Genomic DNA, 24542 nt, shown 5'->3' with positions numbered 1-24542 from the left:
GAAAAAAAACTCTTAAGTTGAAAATGCATTTAATACACCTAACCTACTGAACATCACAGCTTAGCCCAGCCTACTTTAAACATGCTCAGAACACTTACAGGAGCCTACAGTTGGGCAAAAATTATCCAATACAAAGCCAATTTTATAATAAAATGTTGACTATCTCATGTAATTTACTGAATGCTGTACTGAAAGCAGAAAACAGAATGGTTTTGAGTGTAGAGGTTGTTTACCCTGTGTACATGCATAGTTGGCTGGGAGCTGTGGCTCACTTCCCCTGATCAGCATCGTGACAGAGGATCATACTGCATATATCCCTAGCCTGGGAAAAAATCCAAATTCAAAATTCAAAGTATCGTTTCTACTGAATGGGTATCACTTTCGTACCATCGTAAAGTAGAAAAATTGTAAGTCAAACATTGTAAGTCAGAGACCATCTACATGCAATAAGTTTTGGATAAATGTTTTCATTAGTGTTAGAGACAGTGAAAGATTATTCAAATAATCACAGAAATAAATGTCTAAGTTCACATGATGATAAATGCTGAAAAGAAAAAGAATGCTCTTGCAGTGTTATAAGAGTATAAGCAAGGGGGACTCACAGTGAGTAGGAAGGTAGGGAAGAGTTTCCTAAGGAAGTGACTTCTGAACGGAAATTGGAAGGATGAGTAGGCATTAACTAGGTGAAGAGAAGGGGGGTAGGGAGAGGCACAAAGAGGTTCCCAAACAGAAGAAACATCATAAGGGTGTCCTTGGGGCAGGAGAGGCATGGCACAAACTCGTGGTACTGACAGTCCAGTACAGCTGCCCCATGGAGAACAGAGGCAACAGGGTGGTTGCCAGGCCAGGCTGGAGAAAAGATGGGGCCAGATCTAAGAGCTTGGGCCATATTAAGGATTTTCACCCTCATCCTAAGAACAATAGGAGGCACTAATTGAGTTGAAGCAGAGATGAGTGAAATGATCCATGCTGACTGGGAAGGGGAAACAGTGGATTGCAGAGACTAATCTGAAGGTCGTGGGGTGATAGGGGTGGGGAAGGACATGAAGAGAAAGGCAATACCTATGGACCTGTGAAGTGTGGCAGAAAGGAGTGGGTTATAGATGCACACATCTAGTTTCCAATGTCCCATGTGCAGATCCACATGCATCCACCAATGCCCAAAGCCACCCCAAGCATGTGGATAGCCTGTCCAGAGAACAGCCTGCCAAAATCTCTGATCGGTCCTGCCCAGATGTGTGGGGACTTCTTGTGGCACTCTACACACCATTCTGTATCCCGGGTATAAAATAAACTTTAAATTGGATACAGCTTTAACAAAAAGTGGTGCTGGCAACAGCTCTTCTTTTAAGACCTCTGTTTACTATAGAGTGTTTTAAGCATGACGTTTTAATTTCAACTTTTTTTAAATATGTATTCTGTGAGAAATAAACAGAGATGACTTAACTGGAAATTGAACTAGGGTCTCCTGGCTCTTGGCCCACATTTCTACCCAGGGATGACTGCTGTAGCATAAATCCATCTACCCAACCTGCTGCATGACTGGTATGACCTGTGCTTATGTTCCTCTTAAAAATGCATGCACTTCTTAGCCAGAGGGTTCATGGGCCAAACTATTGATCTGTTAGGACTTCTGCTCCAAGGAAGCCTATTCAATTTGTGACATAATGATTCAAGGCCAAATTGTGGCTACACGTATTTTCCCAAAATCCAGGACAGGACCACAGTTTACAAATCAATAACACTGGGTGTTATACGCAAACAATGGATCGTGGATCACCACATCAAAAACTAATGATGTACTGTCTGGTGACTAACATAACGTAATGAAAAAAATAAATAGCTCTGAGTTCCTTAAACCATTTGCCATAGCAGTGGTTGGAAAAGAATCCACTCAGAATGAAGAAAGACTGATAGAATCTAAACCGTGGAGAGAAATTAATAGGGATGAGGGGCGAAAGGGGAGGAAAGGAAGGATATTCTTGTTTCTTTCAGAAATAATGAAGTCAAGAGACTTGGGGTTTACTCCCACCTCTGCCACTATTACCTGTGTAACCTTTGGCAACTCAGTTCTATTCAGTTCCACTAAAAGGGAACAAATTAATGAATGAATTCATCAGGCAGGTCAATTAGCCAAACACTATAGGAAGCACTGAGTGTCCAAAGATACCTAAGGCACAGTACCTACGCGTGCGTGGAGTTTAAAAATGAGAGGTGGATACCTAAACAGGAACAAAAGACCTAGTAGCAACAAATACCTAAACAGAAATACAATGAAGTGGCATAAATGATAAAGCATAAATATGCCCAAAGGACTATGGGCGAGACCAATCCCAACCTGGTGCAAGAAAGATTTCCTTGAGGCAAAGACGCTTGTGCTTATATGAAAACATGAGCAAGAATTAACTAGGTAAATAAAGGTGGAAGAGTGCATCAAAGTAAGCCATGAAAGAAAGCTGGGCAGCTCACAGAATTGTCACAAAGGCCGAAGAATCATAGTGGACAGCTGTCACTCTTTAGGCTGCTCAATATCTGAACTTCCTTTGGGGAATTTCCCTCCTTTTGAAGTTTTGTGGGTTTCCCTGCATAGAAGGTGAACATTTCAGATACTATCTTTTCCCCATCCTATGCAATTAGGGGCAGACATGTGACTTAGGCTTGTACAAGCAGGTCCACATGTCAAAAACATTAAATTGAGAGCTAATGGCACAAAGAAACACAGACCATTAAAAAAAAAAAAAAAAAACACTTCTGGTACTGTGAGCAGCCCATATGAAGGTCCAGCTTCTACAGACAGTGGTGCCGCAGGAGTCAGGGCAGTCCTCAGTCCCAGGGTCAAGAGGCAGGCAGAGCAGGCTGCAATCTGGGGACCACAACAATACAACCACAATACACCTGCTTCAGAGTGTGATTGAGCTAGTTTCAGCTGGGTAGCCTCTGACCCAGTTCTTCAGTCTTTGTGGTATTCTATGAGCTGCTCAATGTCAGTTTAATAAATTTTTTTTCTGACCAGGTCAACTGGGGTTGGCTTCATTTATTGCAGCCAAAATATCTGCCTGATATAAGAACAGCATGAGCACAACCTCACAGGTGAGCGACAGTTTGGTGGTTGTGGATGTGTGGTGGGGGCACCGCAGGCAGTTCAGTATCGAGAAAGCATAAAGAATGAGATGAAAAAGATGGCAAATGAGGCTAGAGGAATACACACGGTCAAGTCAGAGTGGCTGGGACCTTGGAATTCATCCTAAAGGTGACGTGGGGGTTGTCTTAGCACAGAAGTGGCATTCGCCATATGTATATTTTAGATCGATTAATATAACTTCAGTAGCAAGGGTGTAAAGTGGACAGGGGAAGATTGGGAAAGGCCAGAAAAGGGGGTGGTTATGTTAGGGCCCAAAGAAAAGGTGATGAAGGCTGAACCAGGGCAGTGGTTGTGGGGAGAAAGAGGTGATGAGAGCCTTGAGAAACTTTTGGGCAACAAAGCAGGTGATACTTCACTTTGAGCTGAGAGAAGTCCCTTTACCATTCTGGGCCACAATTTCTTCAGCTATAAATTAAGAGCCAAGTCTAGGTGTCCTACGAGGCATGCAACAGTCCATGATTCTAATTATTGGAGATGCAGGCACACCTGCCGAAAGACAATAGAAACTTCACAAAGAAGGGGGAAAAAATTCCTTAGGAGGACAGGTTCAACACGCAAGCCCCTTCTAATGACTAAAATTGCAGGATTAAAATTGAAGTCTATAGAACTGTGAAAGTCACAGCTTATGGTAAGGACAGGTTTGTTTACTGAAACTTACTATGACTGCAGCTGGAAAGAGCAGGATGTCCTTATACGAAAGGAAGCATTGCTTTATACAAGAGGTACACTGCCAGAGTGTACTCACATTTGAAAATCTGATGCACTATTAAAAAAAAACACAATTTCCTTTATACACTGATTTTTTTTTTTACCCTTTACCCAGTTGTTTTCCCATTACAAAGACATGAACTCATGAGTGGATTTGAGATCTTGAACATTCACAGTAAAATGTTTCCTTCATGAGACTAAAACATTTCTTGATCGACACTATATTCTTCCAACAAAACAAATATCTGAAGGGTTTGGCATCAAAACATACGTGATGGGATTCTCCTTTTAAGAGTGTGTATAGCTAAAATTTTAAAAGGCAACCAACACCAGAAGCATGAAAAATGGACATTTTCACAGACTCTCACAGAGCTTCAGTATGCACAGGAAAAACAGACTTCTGGTCCAAGTAGAATTACTTGCCTTTGCAATTCAGGAGTTCTTTCTTAGCTACAAAAAAAAAAAAAAAAAAAAAAAAAGAGTTGTGATTATAGTTGTTTGAAAATTTAAGTGAAACAATGGATCGTGGATCACCACATCAAAAACTAATGATGTATTGTATGGTGACTAATATAACATAATAAAATTTTTAAAAAATTTAATAAGGAGGTCCTTTTATTTTTCATTTAAATGTTTTTATTCATTTCCAAAAGACTCCTCACAGAATCCCTTTCAAATGAGTTATTTTTATGTGAATGCATTTTTAAATTTTTTTAAGTTTTTATTTTAATAAGTTAACATACAGTGTTCTATTAGTTTCAGGTATGATACAGTGATTCAACACTTCCATACAGCACCCAGTGCTCATCACAAGTGCCTTCCTTAATCCCCATCACCTATTTCACCCATCCCCCCACCCACCTCCCCTCTGGTCACCATCAGTTTGTTCTAGATAGATTAAGAATCTATTTCTTGGTCTCTCTTTTTCCTTTGCTCATTTGTTTTGTTTCTTAAATTCTACATATGAGTGAAATCATAAGATATTTGTCTTTCTCTGACTGCCTTCTTAGCATAATACTCTCTAGCTCCATCCATGTCATTGCAAATGGCAGGATTTCATTCTTTTTTATGGCTGAATAATATTACATTGTATGTATACCACATCTTCTTTATCCATTCATCAGTCAATGGACACTTGGGCTGCTTCCATATCTTGGCTACTGTAAATAATGCTGCTATAAACATAGGGGTGTGCATATCCCTTTCAATTAGTGTTCTTGTATTCTCTTGGTAAATACCCAGTAATGTGATTGCTGGATCATAGGACAGTTCTATTTTTAACTTTTTGAGAAACCTACAAGGAGGTTCTTTTAAAACTATTTCTTTGGAGACTCGAGAATGAAAATATGCCTTGTATTATTTTTCACAGTTATTGAGCTTTTCTAAATTCCCCCCCAATGTAATCAAAGGGAACAAGATGACATATCTTTGTCTCCTATGCTATCAAACTCTTGATCACCTCACCAAGAAGGGATACTGAGTTTCTGAAGAAAGACTTGGGATCCAATTTGTTTCTCTGAACAAGCATCTCTGCATGAAGAGCCTAACTCCACTACTCAGCTACTGTGGGGAAGTATGACCACTCCATCCCAGTCCCTCCTGACTCCAGATAGCCTCCCCCAACCATAGAAAGAACATGACTCTGGGGGACTTGTTCCTAAAAGTCTCTTCATTGTCATGAATATTTGGCCCACATGAAAGTGTAAAATAATACAATTATCCATTTTAGTTTGCTTTTTCTGTCTTTCAAACTGAGGAGTATTTGGCATGTTTCTGATAGATAATGTATATAATAAACCCCTTCCATACTCAACACACACATATACATTCAACCATCCTTCATATACACACTTCTAAATTGGGCAAACAAGAAAAATCAAGTTGTGCCTTGTAATAGGAAGGAAGAGTGTTTGCCTCTTTTATTCAGCTTGAGTTACCCATTGGAGGATTTTCTCATTTTTGAAAATCACCTTGATTTAGTTAAGGACAGATTTGTTTATAAAAATCTTTTTTAAAGCAACTAATGCACTCTTTTTCAAGCAGAGCTGAATTTTTAATAGCTAAAGACATTACCATCATCCTCCTTCCCTCCCCAACAAAAAGGTGCTTGCTTATTTTTTACATCTGTGTTCCTCGAGACTTCCAGGTTTGTTCCCCCTGCAAAAGCCACAGCAACTTCTAAGGTGCCCAGTAGTGGGGAGAGGTGGAATCCACCCTAGCCAGTGCAGTTCTTTCTTTCTCATATTTCTAATGGTTCCTGAAACACTGAACTTCAGTAAAATTTGCTAAGACGACAAATGTTAATACCTTGAACCAATTCACTCAAAGAGAAACAAGTTGGCCACAGCTGCAGGTGGACAAGGTGAGTAATCCACACACAGGAGGTCTGCCAGAGCAGCCCCTAAGCTGCGGGGCAAATCCCAAGAGGGGTCTCCAGCTAAAAATACTAGAAGACCGTTTCTTGCTGCTAACCAGCTCACCTTAGCCATGAATAATCAGAGGAGGGGAAAGCCACTTTAAAACAGTTTTTTTTGGGGGGGTGCTGGGTGGCTCAGTCGGTTAAGCATCTGCCTTTGGCTCAGGTCATGATCTCAGGGTCCTGGGATGGAACCCTGCATTGGGCTCCCCGCTCAGCGGGGAGCCTGCTTCTCCCTCCCCTCTGTCTGCTGCTCCCCTTACCTGTGCTCTCTCTCTCTCTTTCTCTGTCAAATAAAGTTTTTTTTAAAGTTTTTTTAAACATCAACTTACTTGGTATAATTTTCTTGCCCCATCTTTCTTTTTTTTAAAGATGTATGTCTTCACTGGCTGACAGGGACAAATATCCCCCTGCTCCTCCGTATAAATCCACCTCACTGTCTACTTCCCCACCTCCCTGCAGCCCTCCAGTTGGATTCTGTGATAAATACTGCTGCTGCTGCTGCCCTGGTTTTTATCTCGAATCAGAAAATGAACACAATCTCAAAAACCTGTTTTCTAAACTCCCAGTGACTGAGACAGGAAGGGGTGGGGGGTGGGGGGTGGAGAGGATGGGCGGCCTGTTTGTACACCCACTGGCACTGCCTCTTCCTCACCAGTGAAGCTTTCCATGGAAATTCTGGCTGCATTAGCCTTGGCTAAGCTTGGGACTATTTTTGGAAGCCTAAAAACCTCAGGGGAATGACTTTTACTTTTATTCATGTACAGGGTCCTTACTCTTATTTATTAAAGAAACAAAAACATGTCTCCTGCTTAACTTCAACCAGCTTTCATGTCAAGCAAAACAAAACTTGTTGGCTGGTCCAATCGACCACTGGCCAGGGTAGAGGGGGAGCCCCTTCTGCAGTGCATCTGAAGCATATGTGACCTGGGTATTAATCACCGCTCAGACAAAGGGAGGAGTTGTGGTCTTCTGAGACTCTTGTACCAAAGGAACAACTCTGGGAGAACGTTTGAGTCCGGCTGGGAGAGAAAAAGTATCTGGGCAAAATTCCAGGCAATCTGAAGTGTTTTCAAAAGCATTTCAGGTAGGAAAGAAAAGAAATGGAAGGCTCAGTGCTCCCCCGACTCCCAACACTGTCACTGTGACACTGACATCCTAGAACCTTAAAAAAAAAAAAAAAAATCCTCAGCAGAGAGGATCACAGAGTGAGAATCACCCCACAGATTTAGCTTCACCCCCTCCCAGAGTCTAAGTGTTCATTTTAACAAGTTGTGAAGGGCAGGCAGCCAACCCCTCGGCCTCCACAAGACAAATTGATTCAAGGTTTTCTCCCTGAGCCTGCAGCCAGGGTGCCTGAAACAATAGCAGTTGGAGAGGTGCTATTGTTTTATCTCAGTGGTGATTTGAAATGCTCTTACCAAGGACTAGTGGTCCACCAGGCATCTACAGATGGGAGCAAGAAACAGCAAGAAATTCAAGTAAAGTGGAAGTTAAAGCTCTCCTAGGGCACTAAACAGAGCTGCTGTGAAAGTCCGCGGGGAATGTGCTGGGTGCGGCACCACCAGGCCTAGTATCAAGGCTAGGCCTCTGTCACCTCCGCTCTTCCTTTCCTTCTATACCCTCTCCATGGCTCCTCACCTGTTATTCTAGCTGAGATTCACATTATACCCCACGATGCCGGACAATGGCCACAAAGGTCTATGCCACAGTGGGCAAATCAGTCCAGCTCCCCTGGACTGGAGTTTCATCCAGTTAACTGGGTGTGTGACGGAGGCTGCCAATTGCCCGCCCTAAGTCTGTTTCCTCCTCTTCCTGGGCACACGGCTAGAGGACATAACCTCGCTTCCTTTGTGGCTAAGCACGGCCATGTGACTGGCCAACGCACTATGAACAAAAGTGGTGTGCCCCCTTTTTCTCTTCCCACCAACTGGATGTGGTTAATGCTGGAGACCTGAATAGCCACACATCAAAGATGGCAAAGCTGGAAAACATATCCCAGAATCACCATGTGAAAGAAAGCTGACCTTTAACCAAAATATCTGACTGGGACTATTTCACGTGCAAGAAATAAACATTGACTGCTTTGGACCACTGAAGCTTTGTGGCCAGTTACTGCAGTCTACCCTACCCTAATATGGTGTGATTAAAAAACCCCTACCCTGCCTACCTCAAAGGACAGTGGGAAGAATCAAATGAGACATTTTGTGTGGAACTATATCACATCCTTCAAGTCTGGAGCAGAAATAACATCATCTGTAGAGAGCAAAGCACCCATAAATTAATGGCATGTACTGAATCCAGGCATGATGCTATTTAAATGTTTTGTAAGAATTCTTCCGTTTAATCCACATAACGACTATGAAACAGATACTACTGCCATTCCCGTTAACCAGATAAGAAAACTAGGGCTTACAAGAGTGAACCACTCACCCCACATTCAACTAGAGTTGAGAACAGCACGTCTGACACCAAATGAATAATTGGGACTTTTTAATTAAGTGAAACTTTAAAAGCACTTTGCTTCAATTACCTATTTCAAAAGAAAGCCATCTTTGGCCTACTATTTGCCATCATGCTGACTCAGTTTTTCCAATTTATTTTCCATCTACACACACAGTTCCCATCCACGGCAGCTAGTGTTCTTTCAAACAAATGATGCAGACTACCACCTAGATTCCTATCATAAGTTTGGATGCAGGATTTGACGTTTACTAGGTGTATTTTAAAATCTCAGTCCAGTACACTTTTTTTTATTCCCTCTAGGACCTCTTTTGTCCTCTTAAGTGCATTTAATATAAGCTAAAAGACAAAGAAACGCTGTTTAATGGGTGAAAGAGGGCAAGGGCACCTCCCAGGTATTAACTCATTTAAGAAATCTTAAAGCAAGGTTACCTCATGCTTCCACCATTAGAGTCCCAAAGTACAATTACCAAAGCCTAGTAACGAGACCACCAAAGGTAGGCAGGCCATTATAAAAATTTAAGAGCTCTTGAGTACTACGGTTTTGCAGCCGGTCAGCTCAGTTATTTAGCACATGTTTTTTCCATCCTTGCAATGCATGGGGAAAATTCAGTGTCCAACATCTTTTAAAACCACATTTCCACCTGTGTGGGGCAGTGGAATTAATAAGCATATAGAATAACCTCACAAATTTGGATCCCACTCATCTGGAATTCATGATATTTCAGTTACGCCTATGTGGGCCTGGCCAGAGAAAGAAGCTGGCAGGGGCGGAGAGGTCAATGCACAAAGCTAGAGTGAAGTAAGGACTGGCAGGGTCAAGGGGGGTGGGGAGAGAAATCAGGCTGCAGAGCTCAGAGACCATTAAAAATACAGGTTTTAATGATCAAATTAAAATCATATATATGAAGTCACTAATTGTGGGCTGAGATGGACTTTACCCTTTGATATTAATGTGGGTTTGGGAAATGAATTTAAACACACTAATGAAATCAGAGGAGGAATGTTTCATTTACTTGCAGATTAAACCAAACTGCATTTTCTTGTATTTTGCAGAAATACATTCACAAAAGCTATTGGCTGAAATCTATTCACTGAAGGAGGGAAACAGCATAAGCCTGAGAGTCTCCCTGACATAAAAATGATAAAATTCCAGTCTATAAGATATAGTTCAAATCTGAGACATGTAGTAACTCTGATAACCCTCCTACAATCCCTGACCATTCCCACATACAAGCAACCTGTTGTTGAGTCTGTGAGGTGTAGACTCCTCTGCAGACAGGAAGTAGATAGATCCAAGCTCAAAACTGACCATGGACCTACCAAGGTAAGGCCATGTTTGCTGTGCTTATTTCTGTTGTTTAAAAAAATAGGTGATTTCAAACTAGACTTCTAAACCACACTAGATTAACCATCCTGGGGTTCATTCTCCTCCATTTTATCCTAGGGACCTGCTCCCTCCAGCCTCTTCAGACATCCTCTAAGATGATGAACACAAGGCAGCCTTGTTACCTTTGGGGATGGTTTCCGTTCTGATGCTGTTAGAGAAGATAAAAAGCATAAATAGCCCTACAGAGACAAATAAACATGCTCCACTACCTCCATGAGACACCAAAATATATCATTCTCTCTTAAGGAAAAGAAAGTATCAGTATGGTATGACAAATACCTTCTTATAATAGAGCAATACACTAGGCAGAACAAAAGTTAAAAGAAAGGAAATCTCCACTTAAACTGTTTATTGAATCTTCTTTTTTCTTCAAACCAGAAAGCAGGTCACCATCTTAGGTTTCCAGAGCTGTCCCAAGACCTTTGCCTGTTTCTCTATCTCATCTCTTCCAGCCATTTTCCAGCTATTGATCAGAGGAAAAAGACAAATAACTGAAACTGTAATCCTAAGAAGAAAAATTATTTTGTTCTGATTATTAAAGCATTCAGAAAATACAAATATAAAATAAAAAGCACCTATAATCTCACAGCCCAGAGATATCATTTCATCCTTTTAAACTTTTTCTATATATAAATATGCATATGTCATTTTAAAATTTTTACCAAAATAGTAAGACTTTATAGTCTTTTTTTTTTCCTCCTTAAAGAATACATGATGGTTACATTTCCTGATCAATAAAGATCAACATTATCATGGTGATTGTACATCATAATTTGACCAATCCTCCATTGATTTTTATCAAGATATTTTCTAATTTTCCTCCTTTATAAAGAATGCTATGATAAACATTCTTTGTGCATACCTGGGTGAAATTGCTTTATTTGATCCTCTCTTTAAGCATATACATTGGCTAAGGATTTCAATAGTTATTGTCATCCTTGCACAGGGGCCATGCTAATCTTCTCTGTATCATTCCAATTTTAGTATATGTGCTGCCGAAGCGAGCACATAGTTATTGTCAAACTGTACTTCACAATGTTCTGAATATCTAAGTTTACTAACCTAATAGAAAAGTAAGCAAATGCCCACCATCCACCTTGACAACTCTTAGCATTAATAGACTTTTTTACTCTTTGCCATTCTGATTGTTGTTCAGTTTCTAGTAAAGCAAGACAAGCATTTTTGGCCATTCACATTTCCTCCTTCACGATTTATCTACTGCACAGTTTTTCTAATGATATACTTTGCTTTTTCTGAATAATTGGGACCCTCAGCTGCTCTGAATTTGCTCCAAAGTTGTCCTTGCCTTCTGCCACAGATCTGTTAGTCTCAAACTAAAGGTGTCTATTGTCATCTTTCCTAAATCAGCGTCCCTCTCTCATAGCTATGGCTTTTCTGTTAGCTTTGGATATCTTAAAGGAGCCATACTGTGTATGTCTCTCTCTCTCTCTCTCTCTCTCGATTAAAATGGTAGGAGGTGGGACAAATCAGAATGTTATAAGTGATGTAGTAAGGGGCTCTGTTAAACCCTAACCTATATTTTTCTGCTGAGCCTCAGACATGAATACTGGGATAAAATTTGAAAATTTTAAATAACAATCTTCCTTGGAGCCCCCAGGAAAACTTATTGGACCCTATACCCACCCATTCACTGACCCAGGTAGAATTATAGCAGAGATGAAATAAAAACAAACAAACAAACAAACAAAAAACTGCTTTAATGTTCAATTTCTGAAGTTTTACATAGATGTTAAAAATTCATAACAAAAATGTAGAAAGCCAAAAATTTTTGTGTCATAGGAACCAGCCTTTTTAAGAGAAAAGATCTTTGAGAATTAAAAGCTACATGATGAAAGAAGCAAAACTTAGAGTTTATAAGCCTGTAGTTTTGATCTATGAGAAACGTGGCACCTCCCATTCAAGCATGATGGGGGTAAGAAGTGAGGTTGAGTTGGAAATATTGGTGGGGGCATTATTTAATTACTCCAAAGCCAATAGCACCCTGAGAAATTGCTCAAATTAATGAACCAAGGGGAAAAATAAATGAAGAGTCAGAGAGTGTGTACAGAGACCAGATAAGAGCTGTCCAGCCTAGGAAGGGGGGATGCTTAATCTGGACAGAGCTCTGTGAATTGATGCTGAGAGGGCCAGACATAGAGGGACCCTCAGGAGGAACTGAGTCAGCTCTGAGACATGGTCCAGTCTCTTGCCCAACACAAAGCCATTGCCCAGTACCAAGGATCCATGTGGTAGCTGATCCCAAAGCTGCAGACTATCAATCACCATTCCTGTGAGCTCCTTCATCGCTTGTGCTGAGCATCATCTTAACTGTCCTCATTTCCAACTCTGAGCACTTCCTCCAATAGCCGCATACCACCCAAGAATCTTCCTGGTACATCCAAACTGTCCCAGGTAGACAAGGCCCATTCAACAGCTCATCAGTTTTATAACCCTCCTGAAGCCAAGGGTGGGAATCCTGACATTGAGCAAGGCTGGGATTAGTGTAGAAAGGTAAGCCCCAGGCACATGATCTTTGAAGGGAGTGAACAAAAGCCCTAGAGATTCCCGCCCCACCCTCCTCATTGCCTACCACCAGCTCCAATCAGGATAGCTGTGAAATGAAGCCCCATTATATCTGCCTGGCCTCACCTATGAGAAAAGTGAACCAGCTCTGCCAAGAGTCTACTTGCTGAGAGTCTGAGAAATCTTTTAGGGAAAACACCTAAAAATGAAAGAAGCAGACACACAAAGTCTGCTCAGTATCACCCTCTAACTTCCTGAGAGCAAGGACTTTACCTTATCATCACTGTATTCTAAGTATCTGGCCCAGTGGCAGACACCCTGAAGTTCCAGTAAATGGTTTTGGGAATGAATAAATGGATGGATGGAATACAGCACAATGTCCCTAACTTGGATTTGTCCAAACTACAAGAACGTTGAGAAATGTTAGTCAAGAACATACAGCTGCATTTTCTCTGATCTCTCACTGAGAAATTAAGAGACAAAGCAGAAATATTTTCCTACCTTGAAGGAACAAAGAAGGGGACATAGCCATGCTTTCCATGCCTGCCCTGAACACAATGTGACTCTGGCACAGGGAGGGCTCCAGAGAGCACAGAGCAGGTAGGGGCTCCGGATAATGGCAGTCCTGCTGATGATGGTGACGGTACCCATAATCACCTTAGGAAGCCACCTAATGGGTGCATTACCGGGAGATGACTTGGGAGAGGTTTCATGAAAAAGCTGGGTCTTGAGACAACCTTTTATTACTTAAGTATTTACTGAGCATCTATTAGCTGCAGATAGCTATGCGTCAACCTTAGAAAACTGGGGAAATTCTGAATGAACACTGAGAAGTGGAGGGGACACTAAATGGAGAGAACAAAGTAAAGATATGAAGGCAAGAAAAATAACAGAAAAAAGACTCACAATTTACAAAGCAATTTGACATATATCATCTCATTTAGAAGGGAGATAATAGTGAGCAGATAAACAGGCAAGTCTAGAGTCAATAACACATGGGGCTGATAAATCTCAGCTGGGGGGATATATTGGTAAAGACAATGCGTGCAAAATAGGGAAGTGATCTATTCTCTCCCTCAAAGGCTTTCTGGATGGAAGCAGGCAGTTAGACATTACTTAAAATTTCCATACAATGGTACTTCTCTTAGACCAGCTGCGCAGAGGCTAGAACTCACCTACCTTGGATGTCAAGTTTCCAGAACTGTTTCCTCATGGCGCATGTATTCCACACCACAGCACATTTTTAAATAGCAAATTTGGGCGAGGTTTTTAAACATAAAAATTTTAAGTGGTTTCATGACAGTTGCAAAAACTGGACTGACTCAATGAATTTATTCGTCAGAGGATCCTGGGCAGTTAGAATTCCAGGTTGCTATTTACAAGACCAAGGGTTAATTAATTCCCTTCTTGCATCTTATAGAGCTGCCACTGCTGCATGCCCATGGAGAAAATGCTGAATGCTGGATTCATGATTGAATGAAATAAACGCTTTGTAATCAATGGTAATCTGTATTTTAACTCCCACCCCAAATTTCAAAAGGTGGCAAGGTCTGACACCTTTCCCCATCTAGAGGCAGGTAACATGGAAAATAATGCCTTGCTTCCTTTTCCCCCTCTTAGTACATCTCCAACCTATGCCTCAAACTCTGGCTAACACAGCTCTTGAATTAATGTGTAGAGAGTTTCCCAAGATCAACACTGACATCTTTCATCAAAGCCTTAATTCAAGGCTAACTGGTATTTTAAGGTAACAGAACCAGCTGTGCACACAACATGTTTGCCTGAGACACCTCTGCAAGATCCAGGCTTCTTAATATAATCATTCAAGCATGAACGAGTCCAGCAGCTCCCTGGAATCTCTGACCAGATAAAGGCAGACAGGCAGCTACCCTTAGGAGTTTTGCATTCCACACTGAGTCCAGCTGCCTTGACCCCCTGGGAATTTCTTTCTCTGTAATTCCAAGTATTTGGACCAAGCAGCTTCATCCTCAGCAATTTGACAGTTCAATTAATATTGTCATACCTAGATAAATGGGACTATAAAACATCCATGTGTCATTACAATATGGTCTATTTTTAGGAACCACCCAAATTGGACAGGGTCTTAAAACAGGTCACTGAGGCCTCTGAATTTACGAATTCCTGGTCAGAGGATGGTCTCTCCTGCTCTCAGGTGCCCTCCCTTCTCGGTTCCTTCTAGCAGATGATCGATTACCAGTGTCATGGGTCAAAAAGTTCATTTATCTGCTGCACATCCCCCAGAACTTAGTCTCTGATGATACAACTCTGCAAACGCTTGGGAGCAACAGACTAATTTCTCTAATGAAACTTGCTTCACTCTGGAGACTGGGAAATGAGGGTAGACTGATGGCCCTTTGCTTCTACCACCATTGCCCCTCTTGTCTCAAAAGCAGTTCTCCTTCATCAGAAGCAAGTGAATAAGATCTGAATATTGGGACAGGATTCTGACATTAAATTATCTGATTCCAGAGACTATACACCTTGAGGAAATGGTCCCTTCTGGGAGGCAGAAAACCTGATTGGGCAAGAAATACAAAAAGAGTTTCTAGCCTTTGGAGGTACCAAGCAGATTTTATTTCAGAGAGCTGCAAAAACTGAAATGAATTATTTTTCAAATAAAGTAAAATAACCTCATGTATTTACCACATTATGCCCTGAAATTACTGGAGAAGTAAAACTGACTCCCATATGACTTGAAGTCTTCTATCTCGAAATGATCAGGTGATTCAACCACCACCATAATCCTTTTAAATTTTTAAGCTAGACTTCTAACTGGATTCTACCTATATGTGCCTGTCAGTGTATTACTCAAAAGTGCTCAAGAAGTTGCCTGTTTTGATCCTATTTTGTAGGGTGGGTTAGAAGTTTCAACAGATACCTTAGATTCAGTTTGTGGGTTTAAAAACTTAAAAGGGGGAATAGAAGTTTTCCAAAAGGTATATATTCTGTGGCATTTCATGGGGTTCAACTTAATTCTGTGAAAGTGTGGCAGGATGGGATTTGCTTTTCCTTTTCTTTTCCTTTCCACCCCCTTTCTGGGACTAGAAGCAAAACCATCTCCTTCCAGGGAAACTGGCCACAAAGCATAATAGAAGGAGGTCTTTGAAATGCAGGGAAAAGAGGCTCAGACACTTAACAAAATAATACCAGAGCTATGCTCTCAGAATATCTGGGAACAGTCACTTTTCCTCATAACTTCCCCTCTCTATGCAGGACCTAAAGCACAATCACCAGCTCCACCAGCACCCAGCCCCACTGAGAAAAACAAAAGCTGGGAAGAGGAAACCTTAGGAAATGCAGAAAGGATCATGAGGAAGAAGAAGGAAGAGAATGATCAGAAAAGAGAGACTTCCTAAGCCCATCTGCAGGCACTCAGTATGGACTGGAATAATCTGGAAGAGAAGTGATTTCCACCCATCTTCTGAACTCCGAATGTAGTCAGTCCTCCAAGAGGATCCTCCACCATGAAGACCCTCCAATACTAAGAATATTAAGTGAAGGACTGCATATTCCTGCCTTCCAGAAGTCAAGGGCATGACTAAGAGGTTCCATGTGGCTAGAAGTTATAGGGAAATCCCATTACGCTAGGCCCATGGTTCAGGGAATTATACATTTAAAAATAAGTTTCCCAGGCAAGATAGCTTCATGATGTGGCTTTGCCTCTCTTCCAAATAATAGATGAAAACAGAAAGGGATGAAATCATAAGACATATATAGGCTCAAAATATCTATAAAAAATCTAAAGTTAAGGGTTGAAGCTATGGGTCTGCTGGGTTCCTGGAGTCATAAGTAGAGGCAGCCCAAGGCTGCCAGAGTAAGACAAGGTAATAAGAACTAAAGGTAGCTCCATTTACAGGTAGGTATAGAGCCAGGTACTCTGCATGAAGCCATGTGGCTGAGGTTTTCTTGATTATGGAAGGAGCTAGAAAATAAAGTACTGACCTAACACAGAGGGCTATAGCTTCATATGAAGCTGTGAGCTGAGGGAAATGGGGGCAAAGAGACAGAGCTTCATGACAAGGAACTAAGTTTATCATGAAAGCTCAATTTTAAGGTGTGGCAGCCCAGAGATAAAGGCAAAAATGGAATAGCAACAAAACAGAACAGGATACCAAGGAAGAGGGAAAAAAAAACAACAACAAAAGCTCCTACTTAAAATAAATCTTCAAACCAAAATTCTAAAACCTAAGAAATCTAATACGAAGAAAGTTAGCCACCAAACTTGAACATAAATTTATTACAGGTGAAATAAACTGTATGGAAGAATTTCACAAAAAATAAAACAAGCATGCTTAGGATGCTCAGAAAGATGCCATCAAAGTGAAAATTTACAAAACAAAACACATAACAATGAAGAACTGATATATGTGATTTTTATTGAAATTTTTTAAAAACTAAAAAGATGTAATGACCTCTGGACTAGAAACAAAGAGATAATTAAAGATATGAAAAATAAGGCAGATCAAGGAAGATGAGAAGAGCATCCATGAAGGAGAGCAGCCTGGCCTAAGGAGTCAGAAACCAAGCAGGAGGTGACTACATGGGGCAGCCTGTATGTATGCATACATATATACACACATGTATATATGTCTATCTATTATTTATGTAAAGGTACATATATACATATGTTTCCTAGCTCTACCAAGAAGGCCTTAGGGCATGGACACCGCAAAAACAATGAGCACACCTAGTGCCCAGTGCCTGGCTTCTAAGTACTCCTCTCCACTGCAAGATCAGAGTTCCTTCAAAAAAACAGATGATTTCAAGACCGGGATAGGGAAAGTAGAACACCCTGTCATACCAGAAAGCAAGAAAATGCTTAAATAATGATGGGGACATGTCAAAAGAACACAGAAGCTGGCTTGGATGGATCCCAACTCATCTTGGTGAGGTTTAAGCAGAATGTGATGAGACGGGAACAGCAACAAAGGTCTCCTGCACGCTGCCATCAAAAGGAATGAGATCTTGCCATTTGCAACGACGTGGATGGAACTGGAGGGTGCTATGCTGAGTGAAATAAGTCAATCAGAGAAAGACATGTATCATATGACCTCACTGATATGAGGAATTCTTAATCTCAGGAAACAAACTGAGTGTTGCTGGAGTGGTTGGGGGGGTGGGAGGGATGGGGTGGCTGGGTGATAGACATTGGGGAGGGTATGTGCTATGGTGAGCGCTGTGAATTGTGCAAGACTTGAATCACAGATCTGTACTTCTGAAACAAATAATGCAATATATGTTAAGAAAAAAGAAAAAGAAGAAGATAGCAGTAGGTGAAGAATGAAGGGGAGTAAGTTGGAGGGGGAGAAGAACCATGAGAGACAATGGACTCTGAAAAACAAACTGAGGGTTCCAGAGGGGAGGAGGGTGGGGGGATGGGTTAGTCTGGTGATGGGTATTAAAGAGGGCACATTCTGCGTGGAGCACTGGGTGTTATGCACAAACAATGAATCATGGAACACTACATCAAGAACTAATGATGTAATGTATGGTGATTAACATAACAATTAAAAAAAGGTCTCCTGCACACTAATGGTTCCAACACCATGTGGTACAACAGGATGTCAGATGGCTCTCGATGAGAGAGCATATATTTGACCTAACTGGTTTTGTTGTCTTCTCACACGCTCTGAAGTACTTAGTGCTTTAAAGCAACAGTGTGAAAATCAATTGATCACATAATGTCCCTCCTACCACCCTCTTGTGAACACCACAGTTTGAAACTTCAAAATCCCAGATAGGGACATTAACTTCAAGTCTGATCTTTGTAATCAAAGATTACAAAGGCTCTGAAATGGCCTGCTTTTAGGAGATGTAGGATTAATGTTTTCATTTCACAGAATCATAGAGATTAGAAATGGAAAAGATTTATTAAGTCATCTTATGCTTGCAACCTGCTAGACAGACATTGTTCCCTAAGGTCTGTGGACTCCAACTGCCTCCAGGCATGCTTGCAATGAGGCTACAGTCCCCTACCTTGAGCAATGTCTCCACATTCTGATAGTTCTTCCACTCAAAAGATTTTCCCCTGGGATTTAACCCCACTAGTTCTTTTGTAATTTTTTTCTTTTTTTATCTCATTTTGCAATTATAGCTTTTTTACCATTCCCCCTAAAATGGGAAAAAATGTCTTTTCGTTCTATAACCCTTAAAGGGTGCTGAACCAAAAACTGAGTGAGAATTATGTTTCAGTTTAACTCTGAGGCATTTCTACCATTGGCTCAATGCCAATGGTGAAAGTAAACAAAAGTGGGAGGAATACATAGTGAGTTACAGGGATCCTAGCATATGTAGAACTTTGTATGATTCAGAAGACAAACATTTTGTGAGATGACTATAGAGCTTCCATCAGATTATCAAAGAGTGACCCCAAAATGTTTAAGAACTGCTGCCCAGAGCAAGGTCACAGAGGAGAAATGGAACAAGCCCTTGACTTGGGAATAGATCAGCTATACATTCTTGAATCTGCTGCCAACCAACTATATGGTTCGAACAAGTCTCTTTACTTCCCTGGGCTTTGGTTTCTATCTCTGAAAAAAATAAAATAAAAAGGGAGGGGCCTGGAGGAAAAGATGGCAAAAGAGAAAAAGGAGGTTGAATTAGATTATTTCTAAGGTCCCTTTCCACCCACAGAATCCTATTGCATAATGAACACCACCAATTCTTAAGTTCTAGTTCTGAAAGCTTCACCCATGGGCTGACAGCCATTAGTTTATTCCAACTCCTGCCTCTCTCCCAGATGAAGATCTTTGACATAGGTGTGCTATGTATAAGTAGCAGCAATAGACTCTAGTACAGATAAGCATGGAACACTGCCCCAGCCACATCCAACACCACAATACCCCAGCTTGTGAATAAAGTTCCCTGGGCCATTACTCAGTCTCACTGTCCTTGATCTTCTATATTGCTCCAAAATGGAGGCCCCAGGGCTTTGAAAAAATGCTATTCAATTTCTCTGTTTCTTCATTTATTCCACATTTACTGAGCAGCTACTACATGCCAGGCACTAAGCTACATCCTGGGACACTACTGTAAATAGACCAGTCCCCATTCCCAAGAGCCTAAGAAACCTAACAGCACATAAAAGCTCTCTCTGTGGAGCTGTGCATGGTCCAGGGGTAGCTCCTGGCTTGGTTCAACTGAGAGAAGACAGACATGGTTCAAATGAGGGAAGCATTGAAATGAGAAGAGACGGAGACTCCAAACCATACACCTACCTATCCAGGGAAGGGTGCTGCTGGCACTTCTCAGAAGTGAGAATGAAAACCCAACCTAAGTTGCACTATGTCCCTGTGCGTGGCAGGAAAGATGCTAAGGTTTTTTGTATTCAAGTTTTTCTTCCACTAAAAAGAAACTGACTACCATACTAGACTAGCACATGAATATTGCTCTCCCAAGGAGCAGGATTCCATCCAACTTTGAGCCAGCTGACTTCATTAGACCACACCTAGTAACACTAATCCTGGTGTTATGTTTCCCATGAGGGAAGAGCAGACAGCATCTGCTTCTTTCCTCGAATGGCTAATATTTCCTTGCCTCTGTTCTTTTCCTTTCAAGTTCACATCTTATTCTAGTGGAAAGCATTTCTCTCATTTAAGACAAAAGGCTGCCAAGTATAAAGCATTCTCTCATGACAATACCAAAATGCACAAAATTCTATACTTAAATTGTTTACCATTTCTTTCTTTCTGGTGGTGATACTTGCCTGAGCTAAAACTGTGAGTCTACAAAGTAAAAGTAGGCTCATGGCAGTGAATGAAGTGGTCACTGCACAGACAGTACCAGCGATCCAGAACTGAGACTCAGCACCACCATCTCCCCCAGAATGCCAGGAAGATATTCCTCTCCCACTAGGGACTCAGAGATCAAACCCCATCTCACTTACGGAGAATATGCTGTCACAGCCAACCACCTGCTCCCCACCCCCTATAGCTGGATAGTAGTGAGGATGTCCTACACAAAAGCCAGGATGGAAGAAGTGTCATAATAAAGTAACAAGGATAGAGCAAATTGTACTCATTCACTGCAAGTACATAATATGTAAGTAACATTGACCACTTGAGGTAAAGAGGGAGACCCCCAGGGGGACACTCAAATAACCAACCCACACTCAAATAAAGATGTTTCACTAAGTCACCTTATAAATGGAAAGGGTCCCATTGGATGAAGAGTCCTTTGTTTCTCTGTTCTGTTTGCAGTTAGATGCTGTGGCAGGGCTGAATTGCATCATATAAAAAAGAGGTCAGGAGTCTGGAGTTCCCAAAATAAAGGAGAAGCAGGATGTGGGAGAGGCCAAGATGGTTGGGGGTCAGGAAGGGAAGGAACAGAGAGAAGGAAGAAAAGAACAAGGCTACATAGGGGAGAAAACAAATGCCTAGTAAGGACTTTAAGTTGTTTTGAGATGACGAAGGTATGTGCCCCCAGTTCTCCTATGTGCAATCTACAAAAAAATGACAGAGCTTACTGATGTTTTTTATGCAAATGGATTCTTCGGGATTCAAAGTGAAAACAGAATAATCCAGGCAGGGAACTGGAAGATAAAAAGCCACACAGCTCACTCAACTCCATCATACTCCCAATATGTCCACTGTCCCTGTGAGGAGGCCTCCAGGGAAGACTAGGGGAGGACAGTCCATGCAAGATCAGTGTGGGGGCTCACCCATTCTCAGCAGGGTCTACTATCTGGAATTCAGTTCTGCTAAGTGTCTGTTACTATGCCCTTCCTGCTGGAAGTGAGTGATCAAGCCCCACCCAGGAATAGCCATACTCAAAATACAGGAATAGCTCATAGAGTCAGCAATGTCATTTGCCTCCTAAAGCTACACGTTCCCTGTGGTTACTAGAGCCAGCTTCATGAGTGTGCAACCTGTGCACACCCACAGGTAGGAGGGCCTACCCTTGGTTTAACGCTCTTCTACTCCCTAGGGAAAGAGAAGGAAAACTGGGAGGGGCAGATGAGGAAGGGGAGTGAGCTTGGAGGAAAGTCTCCCCAGTGTGGGGATTCTGCCAGTTGCTGAGGAAGTCTATTCCAATTATGCATTCCAGAACTGGGGCAACAACCACAGGACAGGTTTGGGGGGCTGACTGGGTGGCAGATGGATCTGAGCTAAAATTCCATTGATCACCTATCCTCTGTGCCCTACTCAGACTGGTGGGCCACAGTGACATTTTGGGTCTCCTGAAATTAGTATCAGTTCAGAACCAATGCCTAGGAATCTCTGAAAAGTTTATTTCCTTTTCCATAATGCACATTCACCCCCACAAAAGAATGTAGGTCTTTTAGGAAAGAAAAGAAAACCTGCAACTGCTACAAAATTGTTCTATTCCATCTGGTCTGCCTACACATCAGTGCTGCCATGAGGATCACCACACAAGAGAGCCTTTGGTACTGAGTAAATTATTCAATCAAAAAAAATTTTAATAAGAAAGGATATTAGTTACAACATGGTGCTTCTTTCCTGGACATGAAAACATGGTCACCTTTCCAGCTTTTCTTCTCTACCTCCAACTGTGATAATAATTTAAAACTCTCCTAATAAGACTCTTGGACTAGATAAAACATCAACGCCAGGTTTAAATTTCCAAGATCTCAGATAGATCCAACCAGTATCTCCCTCTACATTTTCATGACCTAAGAGACACACAGATACAGGACCTACTTTCTTTTGTCTTATTTTGGAAGCAGTGATGACATACACACAAACATTGAGATCTGTACAGGGTACAATTTAACTTAGCTAAATGTCTAATTTAGTTAATTTAGCTAGATTGTGCAGTGCAGACTGAAAGCAGTGATGCTTCAGCAAAAGGAAGCAACTCCCCACAGGAGTCTCCATGACTCATGCCACTTCTCCCTTCAGCAAGACCAATAGTACAGTTTGGCCTCATCTCTGTCACCACAGAGAGCACACTTAGCACCCAAATCTTGGCGTTTCCTACTTCCTCAGCTCATGCTTCATGCTGCTCCTGAGAGCTGACACACTCACCATTCTAATGATATAGTTACACCTCTTCTGATTAATCATCACAACATCCCTAGTCAACAACTGTTGGAATTTGGGAAGCTGGCTTTTATAATTTGGGTATTTCACTAATTTCAGTCATTTTCAGTAATTTTCCAGAACATTCAGGTCTCTAAGGCAGATGGGCAGTTTCTCTGATAGGACAGCTTCCCACATCTTTGGTAGAAGAACATGGGGTTCACAGACAAGGGTTTGTCATGCCAGGAACCCAGGTAGGACCACTAGATACGAAAGTGATCGACAGATTGCCAATTCCTGGGAGTCTAGAACCTGGAATAGTCAAGAAGCTCCAACCATGAACCTTTTCACACTAGGAGCCATTCTTGTTTGTACTGATGGAATAATATACATCATGTGGTATGACTATGGGGGTGGGGGGACTCTTCATCCCCATGGCAGGTGTCCAGTTGGTCTGAGCTGTCTGAGGACAATTACTGTCAGAAGGGCCCTATCTAGCAAAAGTGGTTCATAAAACTTTTTTCTACTTTTATGTGATGTCTTCGAAGATTGTATGGATCTCTCAACAACTTCACCCTAACTACTCCTATTCTTCGAGTCATTAAGTCCAAGGTTGGTTACCAGACATCATGGGTATGACAGAAACATTCAATACACACTGAATATTCATGAGCTCACCCACATTTCCCAGCCCCTCCCCCCTAGTGACTGGGGGCAGGCCATATGGTTAGTTCTGGCCAATGGGCCATGAGTGAAAGTAATAACATCACTTCTGGACTGAAATTTTGAAGAGCCAGTGCATGACCCTCTGACTCTGTCTTCTACTTCCAAAAGCATTACCAGGATGTCAAGCAGCCTCCATCTCTGAGTCAAGGCCAGTAAGTAAAATGCTCTAGGGAACTGCCAAGCTTTTCTTGAATAATAAACCTTTATATGTTAAGTCACTGAGATTTTGGAGTGTGTTCATCACAGCAGCAGAGCTTAGCCTGACTAATATGACTAGGCAGCCAGAAGCACCTACTGCACAGTGGGACTCAAAGCTGGGAATGGAACATAATAGCATATCCCGAAGATAAGGGAACTCTTTCCTCAAGATTATCTGGGTCAGAAGCTACCAAAAATAGTGGCCATCTAACTGGTAACAAAAGAAAAGTAGAGAAGTGCCAAATAAAATAAGGAAAGGAAATGAAAGTCTGCCCTCTCTTGTGGTTATACTGGTCATCCCAAAGATGTGAAGTTGGGAAAGATGTTATAGTGAAGGGCTAAGGAGAAGATGGGGATGGAGGCCGTACAACCAGCATGGAACCTTTACTTCTCAGCCAAACCCCAAACTTTTATGTCAGGCCAATAGCAGGGTAAATTAGAAAGCTAAAAACCTGGGCAGCCACAGACAAAACTATAAAGTTTATTTCCAGAGCCTGGTATCTGCCACAACGGCTGACACAATCAATATTTCTTGAATTATATGTTCATTCCCCTGGCCCCTTTCCCTTTTCAGGAACTTGAGTCCCATACTTCAGCCACCTAGTGTCCAGGTCTTCTGAGGCACTCAAACTCTGAAGCCACCCCAGCAGCACCACAGCCCCAGCACCTTCCTTCTCCACCGTCTTATCGATCCTAAGACCAATTCTCTTCAGGACTGGGCAAGCCAACACATTAATTTATGCAAGCCAAGGCAATACTGGCTACTACGGGATTAAGGCCATATTCTCCTAGACGATTACACTGTAAGAGGTAACACTGCTTCTGTGGTTGAAAGATGTGACTGTCTGAATTTCAGCCCTCAAGGCAAATCCAGAGAAGAAGCTTTTGGAGAGAAGAGGAGGCCTTTCAGGGCTTTTCAAATCACTCTAGGGACATAGATGACAGTCCTCCACTCGCCTCTACCACACGTTCCGG

The 24542-nt window shown here is 41.7% G+C and overlaps 1 non-coding gene across 1 annotated transcript; it reads right to left on the bottom strand.

Moving 5' to 3' along the window:
• Window positions 1-11020: 11020 nt before the first annotated feature.
• On the bottom strand, window positions 11021-11127 carry LOC113917168. The gene has a single exon (XR_003518149.1). It is a non-coding gene; the product is annotated as a U6 spliceosomal RNA (small nuclear RNA).
• Between the last annotated feature and the right edge of the window lie 13415 nt (window positions 11128-24542).

The sequence above is a fragment of the Zalophus californianus genome, chromosome 4, assembly GCF_009762305.2.
Source record: "Zalophus californianus isolate mZalCal1 chromosome 4, mZalCal1.pri.v2, whole genome shotgun sequence".
Taxonomy (NCBI): Eukaryota; Metazoa; Chordata; class Mammalia; order Carnivora; family Otariidae; genus Zalophus; species Zalophus californianus.
The sequence above is the reverse complement of the archived record's forward strand: the minus strand, read 5'-3'. Positions and strand labels throughout refer to the sequence as shown.